The following is a 24,548-nucleotide window of genomic DNA, read 5'->3' as shown; positions in this document are numbered from 1 at the left end:
TTGTGCTTTTGTGGCAGTCTCCCCACTGTGAACCCTCGGACGCCATTTTGACCTTGTGCTAATGGCCTCCCCCATCCGGATGAAGTGTCAGTGTTTTTGTGTTGTCTGGGTCTCTTTGGTACCTTAAAGCAGCACTTGGCTGCTAACCTTCAGGTCAGTGGTTCGAATCCACCCGTGGCTCCACGGGAGAAACAAGCCGGCCGTCTGCTTAGGTAGAGATTGCAGCCTCGGAGGAGGCTTCCTAAACTTTTCCCACCACAGACGCTTCTCACCTGAGACAGGTGCAGCCCGAGCAAGTGCTGCCGGAGACGCGCGGGTTCCGGACACGTTTTGATTCTGAATGAATTTGGGGTTGTTGCACTTTCAGAAATCTCCTACTATTGCCAAATTTTCCATGACTTCCCCCCACATCCAGTTACACAACCCTCTGTTTAAGCAGCTTTGTAGGAAACCCTACGAGTCAGCTCTACCTGGGGTTCGGAATCCACTCGACGGTAAACACATACACATTCTTCAAATAGCAGCTGCCAGCCAAAGGGTCATGCTAAAGTCGCAATTTCAGAAATTCAAATTCTAAGATTCTTAACTGGATGGTATGCCTATGAAGTGCCATGAGTTTAGCCTGTACCTTGGTGGTGTAGTGGATTAAGCGCTTCTAGCCACAAGGTCAGCAGTTCAAACCTACTAGCTGCTCCAGCAGACAGACAAGAGGCTGTCTTCTGCGGTCGAGATTGATTGTCTCAGACACCCACAGACACAGTGTTACCCCTGTCCTACAGGGTCACTGTAAGTTAGAATCGACTCGATGGCACTGAGTTTGGTTTGGTTTATTTTAGCCAGTTTATAATCCAAAACTTACTGCAGAGGCCAAGGGCCAAGACATAGCACTCACTCTGTGTGTACAGGCACATGCTATGTAATTTTTCAAGTGAAATCCCTAGTAGACAGGGGGGAGGGGGGAAAAGTCACGCTTTAACATTCCAACAGAGTTATGCAAAAGAGTTGAGGCTTTCCTTTAAAGCCAGTTGTAAATTAGATTCCCATTCAAGTCACATTAAGAAGTCTACGGATTGTGATGGGCGCATTGAGTTTGAAGAGAAGATTTCAAAAAGTTTGCAGGAAAGTGGAATGAAAAGATAATGGAAATGTTCCACCAGCCTTTTGAAGCCCCATCGGCGTAGCTTTTGATTCTAAGGGAGCACATGCAGGTTGCTTTTAGGATGGAAGTCGAGAGAAAACACTCAATTAGCCCTCGTCAAGGGAACAAACAAAGGAAGGCACTGGGAGAGTAGCACGCACAGATTCCTGAACAGAGGAAGACGGGCACTGCTGTGGGCCGTCTAGGCGGCCCTGGGGTCATACTGGTTTTGCACGGGGCTGCTAACCACCAGGTCTGAAAGACAGGGCTTTCTACTGTGGAAAGATGAACAGTTTGGGAAATCCACAGGGACAAAAATCCTACCTTGTCCTAAAGAGTCAGAATCGACTTGATGGCAGTGAGTTTGGTTTCTAGTTTTGGGTGACCACCTACCTTAAAGAGGCAGCCAGGCTTCCTACTCTGATGTCTCATGGAGAGGGTGGGGCTGTGACTTATGGTGGGAAACCTAGCCTCACACATAGGCGGTAGCAATGTCCATTAGCATGGCCACTTTAAACAACTTGGGCAAATCTATTGAAAAGTCTAAAGATGTATTCCTTACAATTCAGTCATCCACACTCAAGCAGAACACATTAAGAGTCCACTGAAAGACCTGGATGGGAATCTTCTGTTAGCTTGGAAGGCATGTCTTAGCTCCATCATCTGCATTCTGCCGAGGTGAATGAGTGCTACTGAACCATGTGCCCTATGTCTGACCTTCACTGTTTCTTAAGCAAGATTCGGTTACTTAAGATTTTAAGATGTACAAAGGAACATCCATGTATTTTAGTCTAAAAAGTCTACCCCATATCAATACACCCCCGTCTCAACAACAGTCTATATTCTACCTCAGTGACTAGTTTAATGACACCATTATTAGAATTGCTAATGACCGCGTGGAGGTAATTTTTAGTGTCTCTCAAAAAAACTGGAAATGCTGCCACTAAAATGGAATGTGGATAAGTAAGCACTTCATACATAGGAATGGATTTGGAGCTCAGGAGCCCAATCAGCTCTTCCGATGCAGCCCCACTCGATGCTTGCCCTCGTGAAGGGATCACTATCGCCAAAAAGCGTGGTGAAGAAATCAAATGGTACCCAGCCATCAGAAAGAATAGTGGCTGGGGTCTTAAAGGCTTAGCTTAAAACAAGCAGCCATCCAAGCGACATGCCAGAGACGCTCACACAGTAGACGCATACTAGTCCAGGGGTCCTCAAACTACGGCCCACGGCCACATGCGCCCGCCGAGGACATCTATGCGGCCCGCCGGGTGTTTTTGCTCCTTTGTTTTGTTTTGTTTTTACTTCAAAATAAGATATGTGCAGTGTGCATAGGAATTTGTTTATAGCTTTTTAAAAAAAACTATAGTCCGGCCATCCAACAGGTCTGAGGGGCAGTGAACTGGCCCCGTTTTAAAAGTTTGAGGACCCCTGTACTAGTTAGTCTGTGTCATCCAAGGATTGTCAATAACAAAATCCAAGATCAGAGAAGGGAATGGTATCCGAGCTTAAATTCTGAGTACCTGGTTTACATAAGGCTATGGATGACAATGAAAGCCCAAAACCCATTGGCGGGGACCCCACGGGGAAGAAGCCTCAAATGAATTCCCTCAGACCATTGACATTGACAGTGACATGTAAAGCCCTGCCCTCAGAGTACATCAGACAGTGAATTCATGTAGACATAGTTAGCTTAAAGTGTAATATCTTATCATTAGTTTTACCTTTTAACCTACTCTTATTTCTGTTTTATTATTTTCTACTTTCTTTTGGATTAAGGAAAAAAAAACTAACCAAAGTCATTAAACAAGTTGTACAGAAATTGTAAAATGAGAATCTAACTTGCCGAGTAAACTTCTACAGGAAAGAAACAATAACGTTTTATTTTTTTAAAAAAAGAACAAGTAAAAGAATGTTCACAGCATCCTTATCGCTAAGAGTTAAATATCCACCAACAGCGATGTGAATAATTAAAGTGTATGCAAATCATGCAATAGTATACACAGGTTGGCGGTTCAAATCCACGCAGCAGCTCTGCAGGAAAAGATCTGGTGATATGCCCCCCAAAATCGGACAGCTGAGAAAATCCCATAGGGCAGCTCTACTGTCTCCACTCTGTCTCGTGGGGCTGTTAAGAGTCTAAATTGGCTCACACAGCAGCACACACATGAAGGAGAATGAATCAGCGCTACTGACAAAAGCATGAAGGCTGAGCAGAAGGCCCCTAGTGTCCGGGAACACACACACGGAGTGGAGTAGCAGCACAATTACATCCAACTGAAAGCAGGCAGAACCAACCTGCTGGAGGAAAAGGCACATTGGAAGCGGTACTGTCCAGAAGGGGACTCAAGAAAGAGAGGTGTATTTTTCATCTGAATCTGGATAACGGCTACACAGGCACGCACACATAGAAAAACTCCCTGAGGTGTACACTTCAGATTAGCACACTTGAAAGTGCCCTACTTACGAATGATGCATTTAAAGGATGGTGTTGGCAAAGACTATTGAAGGAGCCGTGGACTACCGGAAGACCGCACACATCTGTCTCGGGGGCAGGAGAGCTAGCGTGCACCTTAGAGGGGAGGATGGTGAGATTGTGTCTCGTGTCCTTGCTGTCGAGAGAGAACAGTCCCTGGAGAAGGACATCAGCACCTTGCTTGGTGAAATAGAGGGTCCGTGAAAAAGACAAGACCCCTGATGCGAGCGACGGGCAGTGGCTGCAAGGATGGATTCAACTAGCAATTATGAGGCTGGTGCTGGCCCAGGCAGTGGTTTGTTCTGTGGTCGCCTGAGTCAGACCGACTAGCGGGCACTGAACAACAATGTAAACTAAGGTGTGAGCTAATGAGTAAGTTAATGACTAAATAAATTCCTCAGAGACTGCATGCTGACCACAGCTACGTCATCACCACACAGCCTCGCTGTGGAAGTCAAGCCACCGCACCGGAAGTCCTCGGAGCAAGTAAACATACGTAAATTCTGCTTTCCAAAGGAAGCCACTTGCTAAGTATCCCAGACACAATTCCTGAGACGGAGAACCCTGACATGGCCACCGTCTGCCATCCATCCCTTCTCTTTACTCTCTCTAGATCTCAGACAAAATTCAGCAGCCCCATTCTGCATCACCAGAGCACGTACCCTCTGTGTGGAGTTCAGTGCACAGATGCTAACTGCAAGGCAGAAGGTCCTGGTCTATTCACAGGTGCCTCAGAAGAAAGGCCTGGTGCTGTCGTCCTGAAAAAAAAAAAACAGCCCTTGAAGACCCTGTGGGGCGCGGTTCTACCCGGATACACATGCGGCCGGAGGGCATCGGAGTCCACAGGGACTGGGTGCTTTCATCTGTGAACCCCAAAAAGCCAGCCCTGAGCTCATCCGTGTTGTTTCCCTAAGCACTCCGGACAGTGTCCCAGTGGTGGGTTGGTGCTCGATACATGTTTATTGCATTTTGTTTGAACAATTCAGCACGTCTTTAATTTAAACATACACACACACAACATACACAAACCTCACTGCCATCAAGTTGATCCCAAGTCACAGAGACCCTATAGAACAGGATAAGACGGTTCTGTGGGTTCCCAAGACTGTAGTGCTTTACGGGAGTCGAAAGCCACACACATCTTGTGGAGTGGCTAGTGGATTCGAAATGCTGACTTTGGGGTTCATAACCCACTACACCACCAGGGTTCCTTAAATACAAGTCCCTTAAAACACCAAGGCTAAGGATCAAGCACCACACTTGCTCTTAGACTCTTCCAGATAGGATCCGACCCATTTTTGTTCCCATGAAAACATTAATTCCTCAAATATTCTTGTACTTAAAGAAAAAAAAATGTTAAAGACCCACAGCTTCATCTATATCTTCACCTCGTTTCACCCATGGTAGATTTACCTTCTAAAAGTTACTCAGTAAAAGAGTTTTCCACACAGGCTTAACCTTCTGCTAGTGGTCATCTCACTAGGAGCGGTGGGGAAAGAAGAGCGGGGGTCAGCCTTGAAGACAGGAGACAAGGCCCCTTTCTTACCAGTCGGTCTGGGGCACCAATGGGCTGTGGCTTACCGTGTTTGGTTGTTCAGAAATCCAGCACAAGGGACTGCATTGACATCGTGGCTGTCGTCCTGCTGGCTCTGACTCGCCTGTCCCGTGTATAACCCACAACACATGCCCTGGTCCTGTGCCATTCCAATTATGAGTAAGCGGCCATCCTCTGTTGTGGCGAAGTGTCAGGCATCACAAGCCTCACCAAAGAGAAGCCATTCCAGAAATCACATTAGGGATGAGTTCATTAAACGAGTTAATTAAATGTTAATCAAACGTTTTGCATTTGAATTGCGGGGCTGGAGAAGAATCCTGGAAGTGCCATGGGCAGCCAAAAGGACAAACCGATCAGTGTTGGAAGCAGTAAGGCCAGAGTGCTCCTTGGAGGGAAGGAGGGCAAGACTTTGTCTTAATACTTTGGACATGTTGTCAGGAGAGACCAGGCCCTGGAGAAGGGTGTCATGTTTGGTGAAGGGGAGGGAGTGCGAGAGAGAGGACGGCCCTCAAGGACACGGGTTGACACAGTGGCTGAGTCCATGGGCTCAGGCACAGGAGCAATTGTGGGCACAGCACAGGAGTGTGCAGTGTTTCGCTCTGCTGCTCACAGGGCGTTATAGGTCGGAGCTGATGTGATGGTATCTAACAACAATGAAATGTTTGACCAGCACGGCCCGAGAGTGAGGTTATAAAGATTCAAACAGATGCATGCCCTGGACCAGAGGTTCCTAAACAACTTATTTGACCTGTCACTCCCAGGGGGAAAAAAATTGCTCAGCACCTGCCTGGCAATTAGAAAGGTTTGTGCTATAGCCCATAATCCAGAATAAAGTGTAGGTATCTGCTTCTGTTGCCCCCTTGGACTAACTGGAGCCCTGGTGGCAGAGTGGGCTACATGTTGGGCTGCTAATCACAGGTTGGCAGTTTGAAACCACAATTGCTCCGCAGGGGAAAGATGAGGCTTTCTACTCCTGTGAAGTTTTACAATCTTGGAAATCCACAGGGACAGTTCTACCCCATCCTATGAGGTTTGCTATGAGTCAGAATTGACTCAAAGGCAGTGAATTATAGTCAGTGGATCATTCCACTTTGGGAAACCATGATCCTTTGCACCCACACTATTGAACCCTCAGAATGCAAACCTCAGACGCAAGCTTAACCCACGCCTGTGGAGAAGGTGGTGTTCTGCAATATTACTCTTTTGGGTCTCCCAGGATCCAGCTGGACCCAGGACCACCACCACTGTTGTTGTTTCCAGGAGCTATCTGAAAAGCCCAGCTTTGGACAAGGGGGTCGGAGTTGGGAGAGAGCACGCACGCGCAGGCGTGCCCCCAGTGACACGCTCTCCTCGCCTACGATTAACAACACAAGCAACAGCAGCAGAACTTCAAAGGCAAGTGAAGACACATGTCAAAACACCCAGAAGACTGGCTAACAAGGGAAGTGAGTGGGTAACTAGGGAAGTAGATATATCTGTATTGATCTATTTTTCATCTGCTCTGATTTGTATTATCTTCTGCTTTCTTCTGGATTGTTTTTCAATGGTTTGTTGTTATTATCATTTTGGGGGGGATATTTTGCATATATATAAATATATATATAATCAAGAATAGGTAAATCTATAGTGCCAATAACTAGATTGGGGTTTCTTAGGGTTACGGGAGGGGAAGCTGGGGGATCATGGGAAGCTAAGAATGATGGGTACAAGGATGAAGAAAATGCTCTGAAATGTAGATTGTGGTGATGCATACATAAGTTTTGACTATGTTTCGCCCTTTGAACTGTAGGGTATGTGGATTATATGCCAACGAAATGATTAGAAGAGAGAGAGGAGAAGGAAAGGGTAGAACATTTATACTTACTAATACAATGCTATGTGTCTTAAAAATAATTAAGATGAACACAGAATCACACCTCCTCTTGATACACTTGATAGTGTCTTGGGCTTCTAAGACAGGACATTCTCCCCACAGTGACCCATTCACCAAGGTCTCCCCTTCACGGGTCCTTCCCCGGCTTCTCCGCCTCCTAAGTCGTGAGGTCCAGGACTTGGACCTCTCTTGCTTCACCCCATCCCAGGTGGTCACCTCGAAGAGACAAGACTTCCCCATCGCAGATTCTCCATCTAGACCAATCGCTCAGAGCTCTCCGCTGGGCTGCAGACACACGGATCCCCCGGCCTCGTCCCTGTCCACACAGGTTTGCCCGGTCACAACCACTACCAGCTGCCATTGAGTCTATTCTGGCTCGTGGTGACCCAAGTGTCCGAGCAGAACTGTGCTCCGCGGGGTGGTCCCGAAGCAGGTCGTCCTTCCCAGGTGCCTCTGGGTGGACACAATCCCTTAACCTTTGGGTGGCAGGCCAGGGTGTTGACCCAGGGGCACGCCAGCTGTGCTAGAAACAGCTCACAGAAGCCTGTCTAAAGCCCAACTCCTCATCCCCTTCCTACTAAAACCTGTCCCACGGGACCAGTCTTCTCAGCCGCACATCAGAGGCACTCGCAGGCTTGTAGGCGTCAATCTTGCCTCTTGTTTTCCTTTCACCACCACCACCCCTGGTGTGACACACCAATAAACCTGGCTCTGCTGTGACATCCAACACTTAGTTGCAGGCCACAGGGCTCCATTCCCCTCCTCCTACTCCACCCACTGCCGGCAAGTCCATTCCAACTCATCGCCATCCAGTAAGACAAAGTCAAACTGCTCCTGTGGGTCTCTGAGGCTATAAATCTTTATGGGAGCAGAAAACCTCATCTTTCTCCCAAGGAGCAGCTGGTGGATTCAAACTACTGATCTTGCCATTAGCAGCCCAACACAAAACCCACGATGCCACCAGGGATCCTTGCTCTGCATCCTAGCTATCCCCTTTCCCCCGCAGCTTCCTAGTCTGGTTTGATTCTCTCCATAGCATCTACAGCTTCTACTACTAGCCCCTATCATACGTCACAACTGTTCCTATGTCTAAGCCCATCGCTGCAGTTACTGCATCAATCCATCTCACTGAGGTTGGCGCAGAACCAGGCAGTGTGTGGTTCTGTTGTACATAGGGTTGCTATGGGTCAGGACTGAATCAACAGCACCTAATAACAACAACATCTTCTAAACTCAAGTATGAAGGTAGAAGGAAGACACACCTGGCCTCAGACAATCCACTGCTTGTGCATTCTTCGCCAGAAACGCCAGGGAGATGCACTCTCCCCCCACCGGAGGAAGAGGACTGAAAAACAGAATCCAAACAATCCTGGAAGCAGGAGCCGGAGCAACAGAGAGGGGCCTCCAGGCCCCAGAGCCGGGAAGTAGGTGGGGCAGGGGGCTCCAGGAAGGAGTGCTTCAGGAAAGTACAAAGCTAAGTGTCTGATGCACGTGTACAAACCCAACCAAACCTACTGCCTGCCGGTGGGTGAGTCGATGTTGACTCATAGCAACCCTGTAAGACGGACAGAACTGCCTCTGTGAGTTTCAGAGACTGTAAGGCTTTGGTGGGGTAGAAATTCTGTCTTCCGTGCTCGGAACAGCTGGTGGTTTCGAACTGCTAACTTTGCGGTTCAGAGCCCAGTCCATAACCATTATGCCACCAGGGCTTCCACAGGGTGTCTGACAAAGCCAACGTCAGTGTCCTGCTGTAAGCGACTCATCAGTGACTCTATGTAAGTCATCAGTCACCACAGACTATTACTTGACACCCTCTCCCAGCCCGAAATCTGCTTACTCCTTGTCTGATAAAGCATATGCAAAAGTAATTTAAAGCCCAGGTTTTGAGCACTACCCGTAGCCAAGCACTAATTTGAGTACTTCAGATTAATCTACTCATTTCATCCTCCCCAAAGCCTGGCATTCCTACGTAAAAGTTAACAGAGGCAGGCGAAGGCTCTAGCGCCAGGTCACACCACTGCGTGTGGCAGGGCTTGGACACCAGCAGTCTGACTCCAGGACTTGAACCAGCGGTCAAGGAGGCGATTGAAAGTTTGAGGAAACATGGAATTAAAAGATGAAGGCATTTTCCCACCAACTTCTTGAGGTCCCCTCGGACTGCCGACCACTGTGAGTTGCCCCTGGTTCTCTCCAGGACTTGCCATGGTGGGAATAATCCAGGACTTTGGATAGGTTGATCTACTTCCCCTAATGCCCTGTCCCCCTCCCCCTTTGCTACCTAGCAAACTCCTATTCAACCTTCAAACCCCATCTTTAGGAAACCTGCCCAGACGTTCCCGAGCAGAACCAATCAAGCACTGATGGCATTTATGAAGGACTTGCTAGTCTACGATCCTACTGAAGAAGGTACCATCACTGCTCCCATAGAGCAGAGCTGGTGGCCGGAAAAGTTAAAGAGTCCATTATTGCCCAAGGTCAGAGTAAGACCTGGAAGTGGAACCCGAGGAGTAAGGCTCCCTGGCCAGTGTGCGTGCTCTGGCCTGGACTCACAGAGGCCCAGCGGAAAGGTGCTGCGCAGTAGTAGGTTCTAGTAATGGAGCTCACCTCCTGGCCTCTGACCTTGACCAAGGGATGACTGGTCTGAAGGCTCTCTGCGGGGCCTTCCAGGGTGTCCATCTGCTTCACCCCTCAACACTCACCACCCAGCATAAGGCCTGGCTTCAGTTCTTACTCTGAGCTTGGGCAATAAAGGAATCCTCTTGAAGATTCATTTTCCATAACAATAGCCTATAGCCATTTGCTATTCTTAACAATGTGCGCATCTCTTCTCAGAAAGGCAACAATGCTAGTAGCTTAAGATGGCACAGACCCTTCACATGTTGATCCGCTTGACAAACACTAGCCTTCAAGGAATAAGGTACAGGCGTTAGGCAGTTATCCAAGTAAATGGGTGTGTTCCATATTTCCCCATGATAGCTTCACTAGTATGCTGCTGCCAAGTGTCCAACATGCAGGGCATTCACCATGAACCAATGGTGCTTTGTCCATCTCTTAGTCATGAGGAAGCAGCCCAAACCTGCCCCTGCAGCCCAATCCTGCACTGGGCCCTTTCAACAGACTAGAGACAATTCTCTGGCATGACTCATTGTCATTCAATCCATTGTTCAAGAGTTATTTGAAATGGTTTTGTTGGATGATATCAGTTTGAACTAAACTGAATGACTCCACTCTCTTCCAACCAAAAACACACTGCCATCAAGTTAATGATGACTCACAGTGACCCACAGGACAGGGCAGAACTGGCACCGGAAGCCGCATCCTGCTCCTGGGGCGCAGTTGTTGGGCCTGAGCCGGCCAGCAGCCCATGTGTACCGGGCGCCCATACACCACCAGGGCTCCTTACCACAGTCTCTGAAGCATCACCTGAATGAGAAAACGGACCACATGAATTACCAGAACTCATTCTAAATGATCAAAATACTGCATTTCAGGCAAGAGGCCCTTTAGGGCAAGGTTGACTGAACCAAAGTTTGTTTAAAAAAAAAAATGCCATTTTCTAAAATTAAATCCTTAACCAGAAATTCAACCTGTTTTCTTGTATTTGAGCAACTCTCCCAACTCAAACACAAGTGGAAGCACTAACAGGCTATTCAAAAGGACGGTTCCATTATTCCAGAAGAAATACAGGATTATGTATACATTTAATGGTAATTTCATCTTAAACATTATAAAAATAATACTTTGACAAAAATTAGAGCAACCAAAAGACCACACAGGCGAGTTCGGCAAGGGAATCCTATGTACTCCTACATCACAGTAAAGTGCAATCTTCGGATTAATACCCTGACGGAGCCCTCCAGCCGCTCTCCCCGGGTGGCCACCACTCATCCTCCGTAATTACACCCAGTGCACACAGCATTCTTAGGGCACAATGCTCAATGATTAGGCAAATAAGCCATTTTTTACTAAACCAAAACATCACAATGCCAGTTAGAGCCTTTAAAATTATACCTCTCCCTACCAAGAGCATAGCAATTTTCTTTGTCTGAAAACAGCAATGCAGCTACGACAACCAAACACCATCTTGTGCTTCTGACGTGACGCTCACACCCATCCTTAGAGGCTCTCCATCCTCCAGGGGAATTCTTGATTTTGCAATCCAGTAACTCATGTGTGCAAGGAAAATATGAATTGAGGGAGAGTTGGGGGACGGGAGGGAATTCGCATTTACTAAATGTCCCATCATCTCCTTCCCCCCGCATCTACCTTCAGCAGGGCCTCAACTGCTCTAGCGGCCTGCCCTTGAGCGACCTTGGGGAACCAACACTTCCTCTCTGGTATACAAGGGCAATGGCTCTGTCTTACCCTACCCATAGGGCAGTGGACTCAAATTCAAGAAGTCTCGGTGACTGTCATTGTTCAGTAAGTACTCAACAAACGTGAGCCCCGAGGGCTGCTGGGGCACACAGAATAAGGGGGTAACATGTTCCGGGTCAACAAGACTCACAAGAATGCTCACCAGCCCAGTGGCCACGGAGTTGAGTTCCATGATGACCCCTTGTGTCAGAGTGGCGCTGCACACCGTAGGGTTGATGTATCGAAAGTAGATGGTCAGACGATTATGAAATGCCTCTGGGTGGATTCGAACCCCCAACCTTTCAGTTGGCTGTCAAGTTAACCATTTGTACTAACCAGGGGCTCCTAAGCCTTTTGCATCTGTTTTTTCCTCCAGTACCCAAAATTCAAAAAAGCTCACTCCATCAAGTGGCTGTCATCTCAAAGAGAGCCTGTAGAGCAGGGTGGAACGGACCCTGCGAGTTTCTGGGACTGTAACTGTTTATGGGCGTAGGAAGCCCCATCTTTCTCCCTCGGAGCAACTGGTGGTTTCAAACCACCGACCTTGTGGATCGCAGCCCAATACGTAACCACTGTGTGGCCAGTGACAGGGTACTATGTCATACTGCATGAGAGAGCTCATCAAACGGCAATACTAGGCATGGAATGGGACCAGCTAAAGATAATAAGGAGTAGGTGGAGCCTAGGTGAACAACCTAAACCAAGACCATGCAGTTAAATATAAAGCACTGAAAACATGCTACAAAGAGTTTCCCATGGACCTTTTATTTAAAAGGCTTTAAAGTGTTACAAAGCTGGACAATGTCACTTTGATGACTAAGGGGCCTCATATGCATGTGAAAGCTCAGACAGTGACAAAGGAAAGCAGATAAGAGGTGATGTCCTTGAATTATGGCACTGCGGACTACCCCAGGGGCTTCCAGAAGAATAAGGAGCTGGGGTGGTGTAGTGGTTCCGAGGTGGGATGCTAACCACAAGATTAGTCATTCAAAACCACCAGCTGCTTCTTGGGAGAAAGACAGGTCTTTCCACTTCCATAACGAGTTACAGTCTGGGAATCGCACAGAGGCAGTTCTACCCTGTCCTACAGGGTCACTATGAATCGGCACCAACTCGTTGGCAGTGAGTTGGGGTTTGTTTTGGGTCCAGACAACAAACACATCTGCCTTGGAAGATATCTGGCTGAATGCTTCTCAGAAGCAAAGCAGGTGAGGCTGGTTCTCATCTGTTTGGGGCATGTTATTAAGAGGGCCCAGTCCCTGCAGAAGGACAGCATTCTGGCAAAGGGGCCTCATCAGAGAGGAGGGCCCTCCACCACTGCCACCATGGGCTCCAACACGGCAAAGATAGGACAGGGCAGGCTGTCACTGGAATCGGCACCTAACGACAACAGCAATATAAATCGTTTAAATGCTCAACTCTCCCTAAATACTATGCAAGTTTATTTTTTTATATAAAGAACCATCTTGTATGCATGGAACAAAGGTGACGTTCACACAGAACACCTGATTCACTTCACAATAGATGGCACTACTGACCATTTCAACAATGGGGAAGAAACCATGAAGGTCAAGGTGCTGAGCACTTACGCCATGTCACCAAACCCACAGCCATCAAGTCCATATACCACTCACAGCAGCCCACTAGGACAGGGTAGACCTGGCCCCGTGCATTTCTGTGCAGGTGTGGAAAGTCCCATCTTACTTCCGAGAGCAGCTGGTGGTTCTGAATTGTTCATCTGGTCATGAGCAGCCCAATGCGTAACCTCAATGCCACCAAGTCATTGTCATTATCACAGTACGCCATCCCAACAGCATGGACAGGTAAGAACCACTGTAGACTTGTTATGAATAGGGAAACTGAGGCTTGGGGAGAAACACAATTAATCCCAAGCTATCCCAGGAAAAGGCCAGAATGGAAAACTAGACAGGCCTTGTTTTAAACCCCATGCTGTTTGTCAGACATCAATGCATTAAAAAAAACAGTTGTCAGCGAGTAACTCATGACGACCCAAAGCATGTCAGAACAGAACTGTGGCCACAGGATTTTCAATGGAGTCTGATTTTTTAAAATATGATCACCAGGTCTTTCTGCTGAGGCACATCTGAGTAGATCTGACCTCTAGCAGTCAAGTGTGTTAACCATTTGCCCCATGCAGAAACTCTTTGGAACAATCACAAGGCAAATAAAGAAATTAGAGTTCGGCAATCTAGGCACTTCTTTGAAGGTCTACTCAACGGAAGAAGATACTCCCACCAGTAGAGAAGCAGTGAGGTCTGGGGGGCCGGCCCCAATCCCAACTACTACGTAGACACCTGCCCCTCCCCCCAGAAGAATTTACTTCAAAGGACGTCATTGACTCTGCAGCTCCAGGAGAGGGACATGTCTGATCGGAGCACACGGGAGCAGATGAAGGGAGAGGAGGAGAGAGTGGAGCACATCCTGGCCCACCAGGACATGAGGATGATGTTCCCGATTAGAGCAGCCAGTCCACAGAGAGGACCACATGGCCGGCCCCACTGTGAGACATGACATCCCTCACTGACCCATAGCCCTACAGGGGACAACATGGAGACACAGTGTGGGAATTGCGCCGATATGATCCCGCCACACTGAGGCAAAACATTAAGGGGTGCAACAGAACAGCAAGGGAATGGAGCAGGGAGGTCCCCAGGGAATGCTGAAAGTGGTGGACTTTGGGGCCAGGGCATGGTGCCCCAACAGACTGGACTGGAAAACACTCCTAAAGGCCAACAAACAGTCCTTGAACTAACTACAAGCTTTTCTTTCTTCTTGTGTTTTGTTTTGCTTTTTGTCATTGGTTTGTTGTTGTTTTGTTGTATATTGTTGCTTGGTTTTGCTCTGTCTTGCTTTTGTGCATGTTATTATCTCCGCAGGTCTGTCTAAATAAGATAGGCTGGATGAACAATCTGGAGGAAAAAACAATGGGACCGACAGTTCTGGGTGGCGGGGGGGACACTGGAGAAGGGGAGGTGGAGGGAAAGGTAGTGGTGTTAACAAACCCAGGGACAAGGAAACAAGTGATCCAAATCGGTGGTGAGGAGGGTGTAGGAGGCCTGGTAGGATGTGATCAAGGGTAATGTAACCAAGAGGAATTACTGAAACCCAAATGAAGACTGAGCATGATAGTGAGACAAGAGGAAAGTCAAAGGAAATAGAGGAAAGAGCTAGGAGGCAAAGGGCATTTATAGAGGTCTAAATAAAGGCATGTACATATGGAAATATACTTATATATGAGGATGGGGAAACAGATTTATGTGCATATATTTATAGGTTTAGTATTAAGGTAGCAGAAGGACATTGGGCCTCCACTCAAGTACTCCCTCAATGCAAGAATACTTTCTTCTATTAAATTGGCGTTCTATAATTCTCACCTTCCCGACACAACCACTGAAGACAAAGCGGTTGAATAAGCAAATATGGTGAAGAAAGCTGATGGTGCCCAGCTATCAAAATATATAGCGTCTTAAAGGCTTGAAGGTAAACAAGAGGTCATCTAGCTCAGAAGCAACAAAGCCCACATGGAAGAAGGACACCAGCCTGTGTGACCATGAAGTGTCGAAGAGATCAGGTATCAGGCATCATCACAACAAAAATATCTTATCACAGTGAATGAGGTGGGGGAGTACAGAGTGGAGACCCAAAGCCCATTTGCAGATCACTGGACATCCCCTTACAGAAGGGTATCAGGGAGAAGATGAACCAGTCAGGGTGCGATGTAGCAACAATGAAACATACAACTTTCCTCTTGTTCCTAAATGCTTCCTCCTCTCCCACTATCATGATCCCAATTCTACCTTACAAATCTGGCTAGACCAGAGGATGTACACTGGTACAGATAGGAACTGGAAACACAGGGAATCCAAGGCAGATGATCCTTCAAGGCCAGATAGGAACTGGAAACAGGGAATCCAGGGCGGATGATCCCTTCAGGACCAGGGGTGTGAGTGGCCATACTCAGAGGGTGGAAGGAGGGTGGGTTGGAAAGGGGAAACCGATTACAAGGATCTACATGTGACCTCCTCCCTGGGGGACACACAACAGAAAAGTGGGTGAAGGGAGACGTCGGACAGTGTAAGATATGACAAAATCATAATTTATAAATTATCAAGGGTTCATGAGGGAGGGAGGAGCAGAAAGGGAAGGGGAAAATGAGGAGCTGATGACAGGGGCTTAGGTGGAGAGCAAATGTTTTGAGAATGATGATGGCAGTGAATGAATGAAAAAATGTGCTTGACACAATTGATGTATGTATGGATTGTGATAAAAGCTGTATGAGTGCCGAATAAAACAATTAAAAAAAGAAAATACTCCCACCAAATTAATTCACTTCTAAGGCGGGAGTCAGTATAGATCACACTCAATTCCCTCCTGCAAACTCCCCTGGATGAGTATTCACACATGAGAAAGCTTTGGAAAAGACATGGCAATAGATAGCCTGCAGCTACCAGACTCAGGTGGGTGGCATCTACCCTCCAAAGCTGAGTCTGAGCCCCCTCGGCTGGTCCCTCAGAGCTTCGGGCCCCTGGGCAGATTGCAGTAAAGTTGGACCATGCCCCCAGACACCTGCAACGCAACTCCAGACCTCAGAAGGTCCTCCTGTGACAACGAGGTTAGACTGCTCACTGTACTTGGGCCCTGGGACCAATTCTCTGTTTCCCAGTTAGTCTCCTTGAAGAGATAAACACACACACACACACACACACACACACACACACCCCTCACTGGCATCGAGTCGATCTCAAGCGACCCTAGAGGACAGGGTCGAACTGCTCCTGTGGGTTTCCAAGACTGTAACTCTCCACCAACTGAAAGTCTCTTCTTTCTCCCTTGGAGAGGCTGGTGGTTTTGAACTACAAACCTTGGGGTTAGCAGCCCAAAACGGAACCACTACACCAGCAGGGATACTCCTTGAAGGGATACTCCTGAAATGCACATCCTTTAAAAGAAACCAAAATGATCCCAGGAGAATTTTTCTTTTCTTTCAATCCACTGCTAAAAGAATATATTAAAAACAAACAGAAAGGCTGCTTGGGAAGAAGGAAGAGAGAGTCAAATCAATGCAGGTGCAGTCTCACCAGAGCACCTTGCTAAGTCCTTCTGCTCCCTCTCTGACCACCCTTTGCTTCATGCACATACGGGCTTCTACGACTGCGTCACACTGGCTATCCTTCTTTAACTTCTGTCAACATCACATCCCGCTGAGCATTTCCAAGACTAAAGGTCAAGGCCGATGTGCAGGAAAGTCAACTGTAGAAACCTGTATCTGCGTCGCTGTCCACCAAGCTTTCCCCCAGTGAGAGTAAGTGAAAATGTCACATCACTCCGCTCTATCACAAGGAGATCGTTCCCGGCAAGACCGTACGCATCGTTTAATAGCTGGGGCTGTGCCTGCTTCAGCAGCACCTGTACTAAAACTGGGACTAAAATTGGATACAGAGAAGATTAGTAATGGCCCCTGCGTAAGGATGACACAAAATTCCCGAAGCGTTCCATATTAAAAAAAGTAGTTGGGGCTACTCAAAAAAAAACAAATTCACAGTCATTGAACCAATGCTAACTCACAGCGACCCTATAGGACAGGGTAGAACTGCCCCTGTGAGTTTCCAAGGCTGTAATTTATTATGGTGTGGAGTGGAAAGCTCCTTCGTTCTCCCTTAGAGCAGCTGGTGGTTTTGAACTGATGACCATTCAGATCGCAGCCCAATGCACCACACCACCAGAGCGGCTTCATCATGGCTACAGAGGGGAGAGGGGACACTTTCACAAATGCCATCCACAGTCATTTAAACGTGAAGCAAGGATGTGTATAAAGTCCGAGGGCCGTCATCCACCCCTGTCATCTCCCCCAAGGGAAAGAGCACAAGAGCAGCTAATGAAAATCCTATTTTCTTTACAGGAAATAAAGAGGATAAAGATTCCACAAATCAACTTTCTCCCCGCTTTTTGAAAAAGCTGGTTTCTCCACAATCCACATATTCTCCGAGCTAAAGGGATGGGGGGGAGGGGGTGTTGTTGTTTTTTTAAAGGCAATAAAATGCCATGTCTTGGTTTTGCTTCTTAATTTTAAAATATGTATGTAGCAGCAGGATTGAGAACTGGGCAGGGGGTGGGGCGCAAGGTTATAAAAAGCCAGTCAGCAGAGGATTTTTTAGTGTGAAACAATTATACAAAAACTGATGGGATGCAAGGCTTCCTTTATTTATTTTAGTAGACATAATCTCAAGTCGGGGATTGGGGTGGGGAGGCTGGCCCGACTGCTAGCTAAGCCTCATGGAGAGAGCATAAGTGTCCATTGTGAAGGCTGTCACTCATTTATTTTCTGTCCCAGTCATTGGGATACATTCCATTCGAAGGGGGATAGGTTTTCTACCCTGGGTTCTGGAAACTAGGTTAAGGGAAACAGTGGTTATTCAACATCTTCACTATTTGATCTATGTTTTCTGTCTCATGTAAGAAAAAAAAAAAACCCCAAATCCAAACTCAGTGCCAATGCGTTGCTGATGCACAGTGACCCGATAGGGCAGGGCAGAACTGCTTCTGTGGGGTCCCAAGACTGGAACTCTTCACGGGAGTGGAAAGTCTCTTTTTTCTCCGATGGGTCAGCGGGTGGTTTTGAACTACTGACCTTGCAGTTAAAGCCCAACATGTAACCATTTTGCCACCAGGGTTCCTCCGCGGAAATAAGACACGCCACAGCAAGGGGATCTTCCATTTCCTTGTTGTTGCTTACAGGCAGGCCAGCAACAACTCACGGCGACCTCAGAAATACCCCAAACCAGGTGACTTCAAGTCTCGGACACCCGGAGACTTCAAGTTCTACAAGGTCACCATGAGTCGGCATCAGAAGCAACTAGAGCGGTGGTTCTCAACCTGTGGGTTGCGACCCCTTTGGGGGTTGAACAACCCTTTCACAGGGATTGCCCAATCCATCACAATAGCAAAATAACAGTGATGAAGTAGCAACGAAAATAATGTTATGGTTGGGGGGTCACCACAACATGAGGAACGGTATGAAAGGGTTCCGGCATGAGGAAGGTTGAGAACCCCTGAACTAGAGGCTCTGTCTTCCAGGTGCTGAGTCTAAATGAGGCTGTCAGCAGCTCGTGCTAAGGCTCTGAGGAGGGATGCCTTCCTAACTCTCTTCCAGTGCCTGAAGCCCCCAGCATTCCTTAGTTTGGGCAGCAGCAACCTACGCTCGGCCTCTGTCTTCACATGTCTGCCTCTCCTTTCAGCAGGACACCAGTCACACTACCCCCTACACTAGGATGTTTCTGTGACTGCTGTCAGGTGCCATCGAGTCAATTCCAACAGCTCGCCACCCCATGTGACTGAGAAGTACTGCTCGACGGGACAAATCAGCGGGTTTACCTCTGGCACAGACAGGGTAGGACTGCCCCTGCGGGTTTCTGAGCCTGTAATCTTTCTGGAAGCAGAAAGCTTCATCTTTCTACCAGGCAGGCAGCTGGTGGTTTCAAACTGCTGACCTGGCATCTAGCCCAAAGCATAACCCACTATGCCGCTAAGGCTCCTTCTGGCACACCCGGGTGGGTTCCAACTGCCACCTCCAGTCAACAGCTGAGCCACCAGGGCTCCTTGGGCCAACCACAACATCATCGTCAGAGACACTTTGCCAAACAGGCCCCAGAGGTTAGCACTTCCACGCATGTCTTGTGATACACCATTCAACCCGTGACAGGGGAAACGGAACCAAAACCACATGCACCAAACCCACTGCTGCTGGGTCTGTTCTGACTCACAGCAACCTGACAAGGCAGGACAGAACTGCCCCCCTTGGGTTTCCCAGGCTGTATATCTTTCTGGGAGCACAAAGCTTCATCCTTCGCCCAGGGAGCTGCGGGCGCGTGTGCACTGACTGGCCTTGCGGCTAGCAGCCCCATGCAGAGCCCCCCCATGCCCACCAGGGCTCCTGGGGGATGGAACATATCTATTAAAAGGCTAAGGTTCTCGGAACCGGAAGGAATCCCTTGGGACTCCGAGCCCTGATTCTCCCAGCAGCCCAGGCCTGGGTCCTATCCTGTGTGGGCTCTTTCTGGGTCAGTTCTGTCCACGTCTCCAGCTCCTCCTACTCTCTTCGGCTGATGGCGAATCAGGCATCTTTCTGGAAATTGCCCTAAACCTAACCAACAACAAATGGCCACACAGGCTGGGGACTATCCTTCTTTCATCCTGGATCACTGTACCAATAGCTACTTCCTTTCGCTCCCCCTTAATTACTCTACGAGGACAAGGAGGGTCCTGGAACAGATGCTTTAAAGAGAGGCCCTGGGCACGATGCTCGCAGCCCGAAACTGCTCCTCTACGTGACCTTGACCCGGCCAGCGCTCGCTGTCCCTTGGACTGCAGCCTTAAGAGTCACTTACACAGAGCACTTGGTAAAAGGAGTCCTCTCAGCACCTGGCACCGCCATCATCACCCGCTTTATTTTGCCCCTGGCATCTTACCTCAAGGAGCCCTGGTGGTGCAGTGGTTAAATGCTGTTGCTACCCAAGAGGCCAGTGGTTGGAGCCCGTGGGAGGAAAAGCCTGGCAATGTGGCCCCGGGACAATGAGAGCGAGAACGCTCTATGGGGCGAGTGGTCACACACAGCCAGCCTGGCTTTCCAGGGAAGCCCCAGGCCAGCGGCAGCAGCATCGCCTGGGAAGTCTTAAGAGGGCCAAACTTCCATAGGCCCGCCACAGACCAACTGAGGCACACACAGGGGATTGATCTAGCAGCGTGCTGTGGACACACCCTCATGCATTCAAATATCCACTGGAAAGGATGGTGATTAAGCTACTTCCTGGAAAAGATTAAATCATCTTTCAGTCACTGCCATCAAGCCGATTCAGACTCCAAGCAACCCTTAGAGGGCAGAGCAGAACTTCTCCAGTGCGTTTCTGAGACTTTAAGTCTTTCCAGGAATAGAAAGCCTCATATTTTTCCTGTGTAGCGGCTGGTGGCTTTGAACTGCTGACCTTGCAGTTAGAGGTTCAAATTTCAGGCCACTTTGCCAGCCAGGCTCCTGAAAAGCAGGCATGAAATAAGAATGATTCCAGGAAGTCACAAGAAGGTGTGGCAATGCCCAGTCCCTGAGATGAGCCAGAACATGAGATACACTCACTCACAGTCATCAGTCATTCAGACTCACAGTGACCCTGAAAGGAAGTGTAGATCAGCTCCTGGGGGTTTCCAAGACTTTTAACAGGAGTGACAGGTGGATTTGAACCACAGACCTTGTGGTTAGCAGCGCACTGCATAACCCACTATGCCACGAGCGCTCCTGGAGATATGGACGGTCCTGAGGTAAAGCAGCACAGGTAAGCCCAGCAAATCACGACATGCTTGCGTGCCACGGCTCAGGAGTGAGACTTTACATGTGGAATGGGCACTCCTGGAATTAGATGTTTTGGAGAACACCTGGGATGCAGTGTAGCGAATGGAGAATGCAGAGGTAGCTGGCAGGTGAGAGGCGACAGTGATGTAAAGGCACAGAGAGGCCATGCTCCACGTCACACCCAACAGCAGGGTTCCCTATGGGAATGTAGGGTCAAAAGGCACCTTAAGCAAAGGTTGAGTGAGCTCAGGGGTGGGAGCGGACAGAGTAAACATTCCCTCCCCTGGGAAACGCTGGGTACCAGGGTAGGTGCTCCATCCGGAAAACTTGGGTGCCATCATGGTTACATGTTGTGCTGTCAACCACAAGGCCAGCAGTTCAAGACTGCCAGCCACCGCTAGGAGGAATAAGGAGGCTTTCTACTTCCATAAAAAGGAGCAGTCTCAGGCACTCGCAGGCGCAGTTCTACCGTGCCCTACAGGGTCAGTGGGACTCGGAATTGACTCGATGGCAGGGAGTTGCTTGGGTTTGAGTCCCCTCACGACACACGGCACTTTTCCACCCTAATGACTTCATTTGTCCCTTCACTGTGAGCCTTCTCTGTAGGCTGAGAGCTCAAGGCAGGCCGGGGCAGCAACCACCTTGGCCATCTTAGCACTGCGGAAACTGAGGCGAACACATGGGGCTGGAGAAGCCAGCAGGCCACTGAGAGTGGGCAGGCAGCTTTGCAGTGGGCGGAAGAAGCTGGAAGATTTCATCACCCCAAAAAGTCTTCCTGAACTTTATTTTTTTCCTAGTTCGTTGACACCATTTCAAAACACGCAGAATGAAAAACCTTTATGATTGGGAAAGCACAACAGTGAATCAGCATGGAGTCGACTGGCTCCAACCTTGCACAGTCAGAAAGAGTGGCACCTCTGCCCTGGGAAAGTAAGGTACATGGTAGATCCGGGCACCCATGCCAGCCGGCCAAGATGAAAAGCCGGCATCCTTGTGTTTCCCAGACACTGCAAAGCTCGAGAGCAGAGGATGGGGACATTTCTGGTCCCATGGACATAACCTAAGGAGGCCTGAGAGCATAGTGGATTATGCACTGGGCTGCTAGCTGCAAGGTCAGCAGTTCAAAACCGCCAGCTGCTCTGTGGGAGAGAGGTGAGGCTTTCTACTCCTGCACAGAGGGACAGCCTCGGAAATGCACAGGCGCCGTTCCACCCTGTCCTGTGGGGTCACCGCTATGAGGCAGAATCAACTTGATGGCACCAAGTTCTCTGGTTGAACTGGCCCGCACTTTGGCTCGGGGCCTTCAGAGAGGGTTCCCGGTACGCAGGCAATGTGGTGCCCCACTTACAAGCTATTTTGGAGTCTAACTTGGAGGCGGTGCTGGTAGGTGGGGAGGGAAGAACCACCAGGTGGGTGCCACCACCTGCGTCTCAAACCTTCAGGGAATCCTACAAGAAAGGGCGCTGTGGCTGCCAGGGAGGCAAGCCCCAGTCTCCCCTGTCCCCGCTCCCTGATTTCTCACCAGTGCCACAATAGGCAGGACCAGGGAAAATCATTAGCGTAATTTGCAGTCCTCTGGGAGGAGCCTCATTGGGGGCATACGTTTGTGTCTGTGGGGGGGGGGGGTTGCAGGATAGAGGATCAAAAGCAGAACTGTTAAGAAGTGGGAATTCTGGTAAAACAAAAGCCAAGGACAAAAGGGAACCAGACAAACAGGACAACAATGGCCAATTCTTATGCCAAAGCACATGGCTGAGCCAAGACCCAGCTGGCCTGGGTCCTCCAAAGCAGTGAAACATGACACCCCAGCTCTTTCAGGCCAAAAGTCAGTTTTCGTTTAAAACTGAAAACAATAGCTGTTCAGGTCTTGTTTCAGGCCAAGAATTGTTCGAAGCCCTTATCGCGCCCGCCTTAGCTTGTGAAATCCTTAGAGCAACAAAGGCACTACTGAGAGTCCGACTGGCAAAGGAGAAGAGGAGGCTGGGAGATGGAGGGAGGCTGTGTGGGCCCGTGGCCAGTTGGCTGTTCACTCTGAGGGTCACTTGGAAGAGTTGGAGGTTCAAACTCACCCTGAAGTCCCACAGGAGAAGGACGCAGGGCTCTGCTCCTGTCAGGAGAACAGCCTTAGAAAGCAGTCATGGAGACCTGGTAATACTGTGGGTTAAGCGGGGCGGCTTACTGGCAAGGTGGGCAGGTCAAATGCACCAGCTAGCCCACAGGAGAAAGACGAGGCTGTTGGCTCTCATAAAGAGTGACCATCTTGAACATTGGGCCTCCTCATGCATAATCCCCCAATACAATAGCACCTCGCCCTGCTAAGCAGCCATTGCAGGATACCCATCTTCCCGACATGATCACTGAAGACAGCCGTGTGTGTAAGCAAATGTGGTGAAGAAAGCTGATGGTGCCCGGCTATCAAAAAAAGATATAGCGTCTGGGGTCTTAAAGGCTTGAAGGCAAATAAGCGGCCATCTAGCTCAGAAGCAACAAAGCCCACAGAGAAGAAGCACACGGCCTAAGCGAACACAAGGTGTTGAATGGACCATGTAGCAGATACAAAGGAACAAAAACAATCATTGTGTGATCACCTTCCTCACATAATGGCTGAAGATGAAAGTGTGCATAAGCAAGTGTGGTGAAGAAGGCGGATGGTGCCCGGCTACTGAGAGATATAGCGTCTGGGGACTTAAAGGCTTGAAAGCAAACAAGCGGCCATCTAGCCCAGAAGCAACCGAGCCCACACGGAAGCAGCACACCAACATAGGTGACCATAAAGGACAGAGGAGGCCAGGTCTCCAACATCAAAGGTGAGGTGGTGGTAAGAATCACATCACCGTGAAAGAGGGGGAGTGCATGATGGGGACCCAATGCCCACCTATAGAGAGCTGAACACCCCTTCCAGAGGGGTAGTGAGGAGGAGATGGGCCACACAGGGTTCAGTGTAACAACAATGAAACTCAAAACCTTCCTCTAGTTCCTGAACGCTTCCTCCCCTCCCAACCATCATGACCCCAATCCTACCTTGCCTTGCGGACCTGGTTGTACCAGAGGATGTACAGCGGTGCAGTGGGGATCTGGAGGCACAGGGAATCTAGGACAGACGAACCCTTCAACACCAGCGGTGGGAGAGGCGACACCAGGAGGGAAGGGCATGTAGAAAGGGAGAACCGATCTCGGAGATCTATGTGTAACCTCCTCTCTGGGAGATTGTCAAGGGGGAGGCGGGTGAGGGGAGATGCCGGGGAGTGTAAGATAAGATATAATAATTATTTATAAACTATCAAGGGACCAGGGGTGGGATCGGGGAGGGAGGGGGATGGGGGAAAAAAAGGGAAACCGAACTGATTCCAGGAACCCAAGTGGAAGGTGAATTATGAGAGTGACGAGTGCAACGAATGTATAAGGGTGCTTTGCTCATTTGATGTATGCACAGATTGTGATAAGAGCCTTATGAGCCCCAATAAAAAGATTTAAAAAAAAAGAAAGAAAATGATTAGGGCAAAAAATGTACGGATGTGCTTTATACAATTGATGTATGTATATGTATATGTATGGATTGTGATAAGAGTTGTATGAGCCCCTAATAAAATGTAAAAAAAAAAATTAATTAAAAAAATAGAGTGACCATCTTGACAAGCCTAAGGAACAGTTTCACCGCGTCCTACAGGGTCACTAGGAGTCCGAATCCACTCGATGGCAGTGGCAGGTAAAAAACCTGTGATGTCATTCTACTCACTGCCACACGGGGTCGCTGAGAGTCAAAACCAACAACAACATTGGACACCCCACCCC

At 48.7% G+C, this 24,548-nt stretch overlaps 1 protein-coding gene and 1 pseudogene across 8 annotated transcripts in view; one reads left to right on the top strand and one right to left on the bottom strand.

Annotated features, from left to right (window-relative positions):
* Positions 1 to 24,548, bottom strand: part of APBB2 (amyloid beta precursor protein binding family B member 2) — a 345,785-nt gene that overhangs the window by 306,310 nt on the left and 14,927 nt on the right. For 2 of the 8 annotated variants that reach the window (XM_075544392.1, XM_075544391.1), the window contains exon 2: positions 4,277 to 4,372. The exons of the other annotated variants lie outside the window; for them this stretch is intronic. The gene's annotated coding sequence lies outside the window, so the exon portion shown is untranslated. The remainder of the gene's footprint in view (positions 1 to 4,276; positions 4,373 to 24,548) is intronic. 8 annotated transcript variants of the gene reach the window in all.
* LOC142444034 (U6 spliceosomal RNA) lies at positions 16,807 to 16,921 on the top strand (annotated as a pseudogene).

This window comes from Tenrec ecaudatus, chromosome 3 (assembly GCF_050624435.1).
Source record: "Tenrec ecaudatus isolate mTenEca1 chromosome 3, mTenEca1.hap1, whole genome shotgun sequence".
In the NCBI taxonomy this organism is placed as follows: domain Eukaryota; kingdom Metazoa; phylum Chordata; class Mammalia; order Afrosoricida; family Tenrecidae; genus Tenrec; species Tenrec ecaudatus.
Note: the sequence above shows the minus strand (reverse complement) of the source record. Positions and strands in the feature narration are given on the sequence as shown.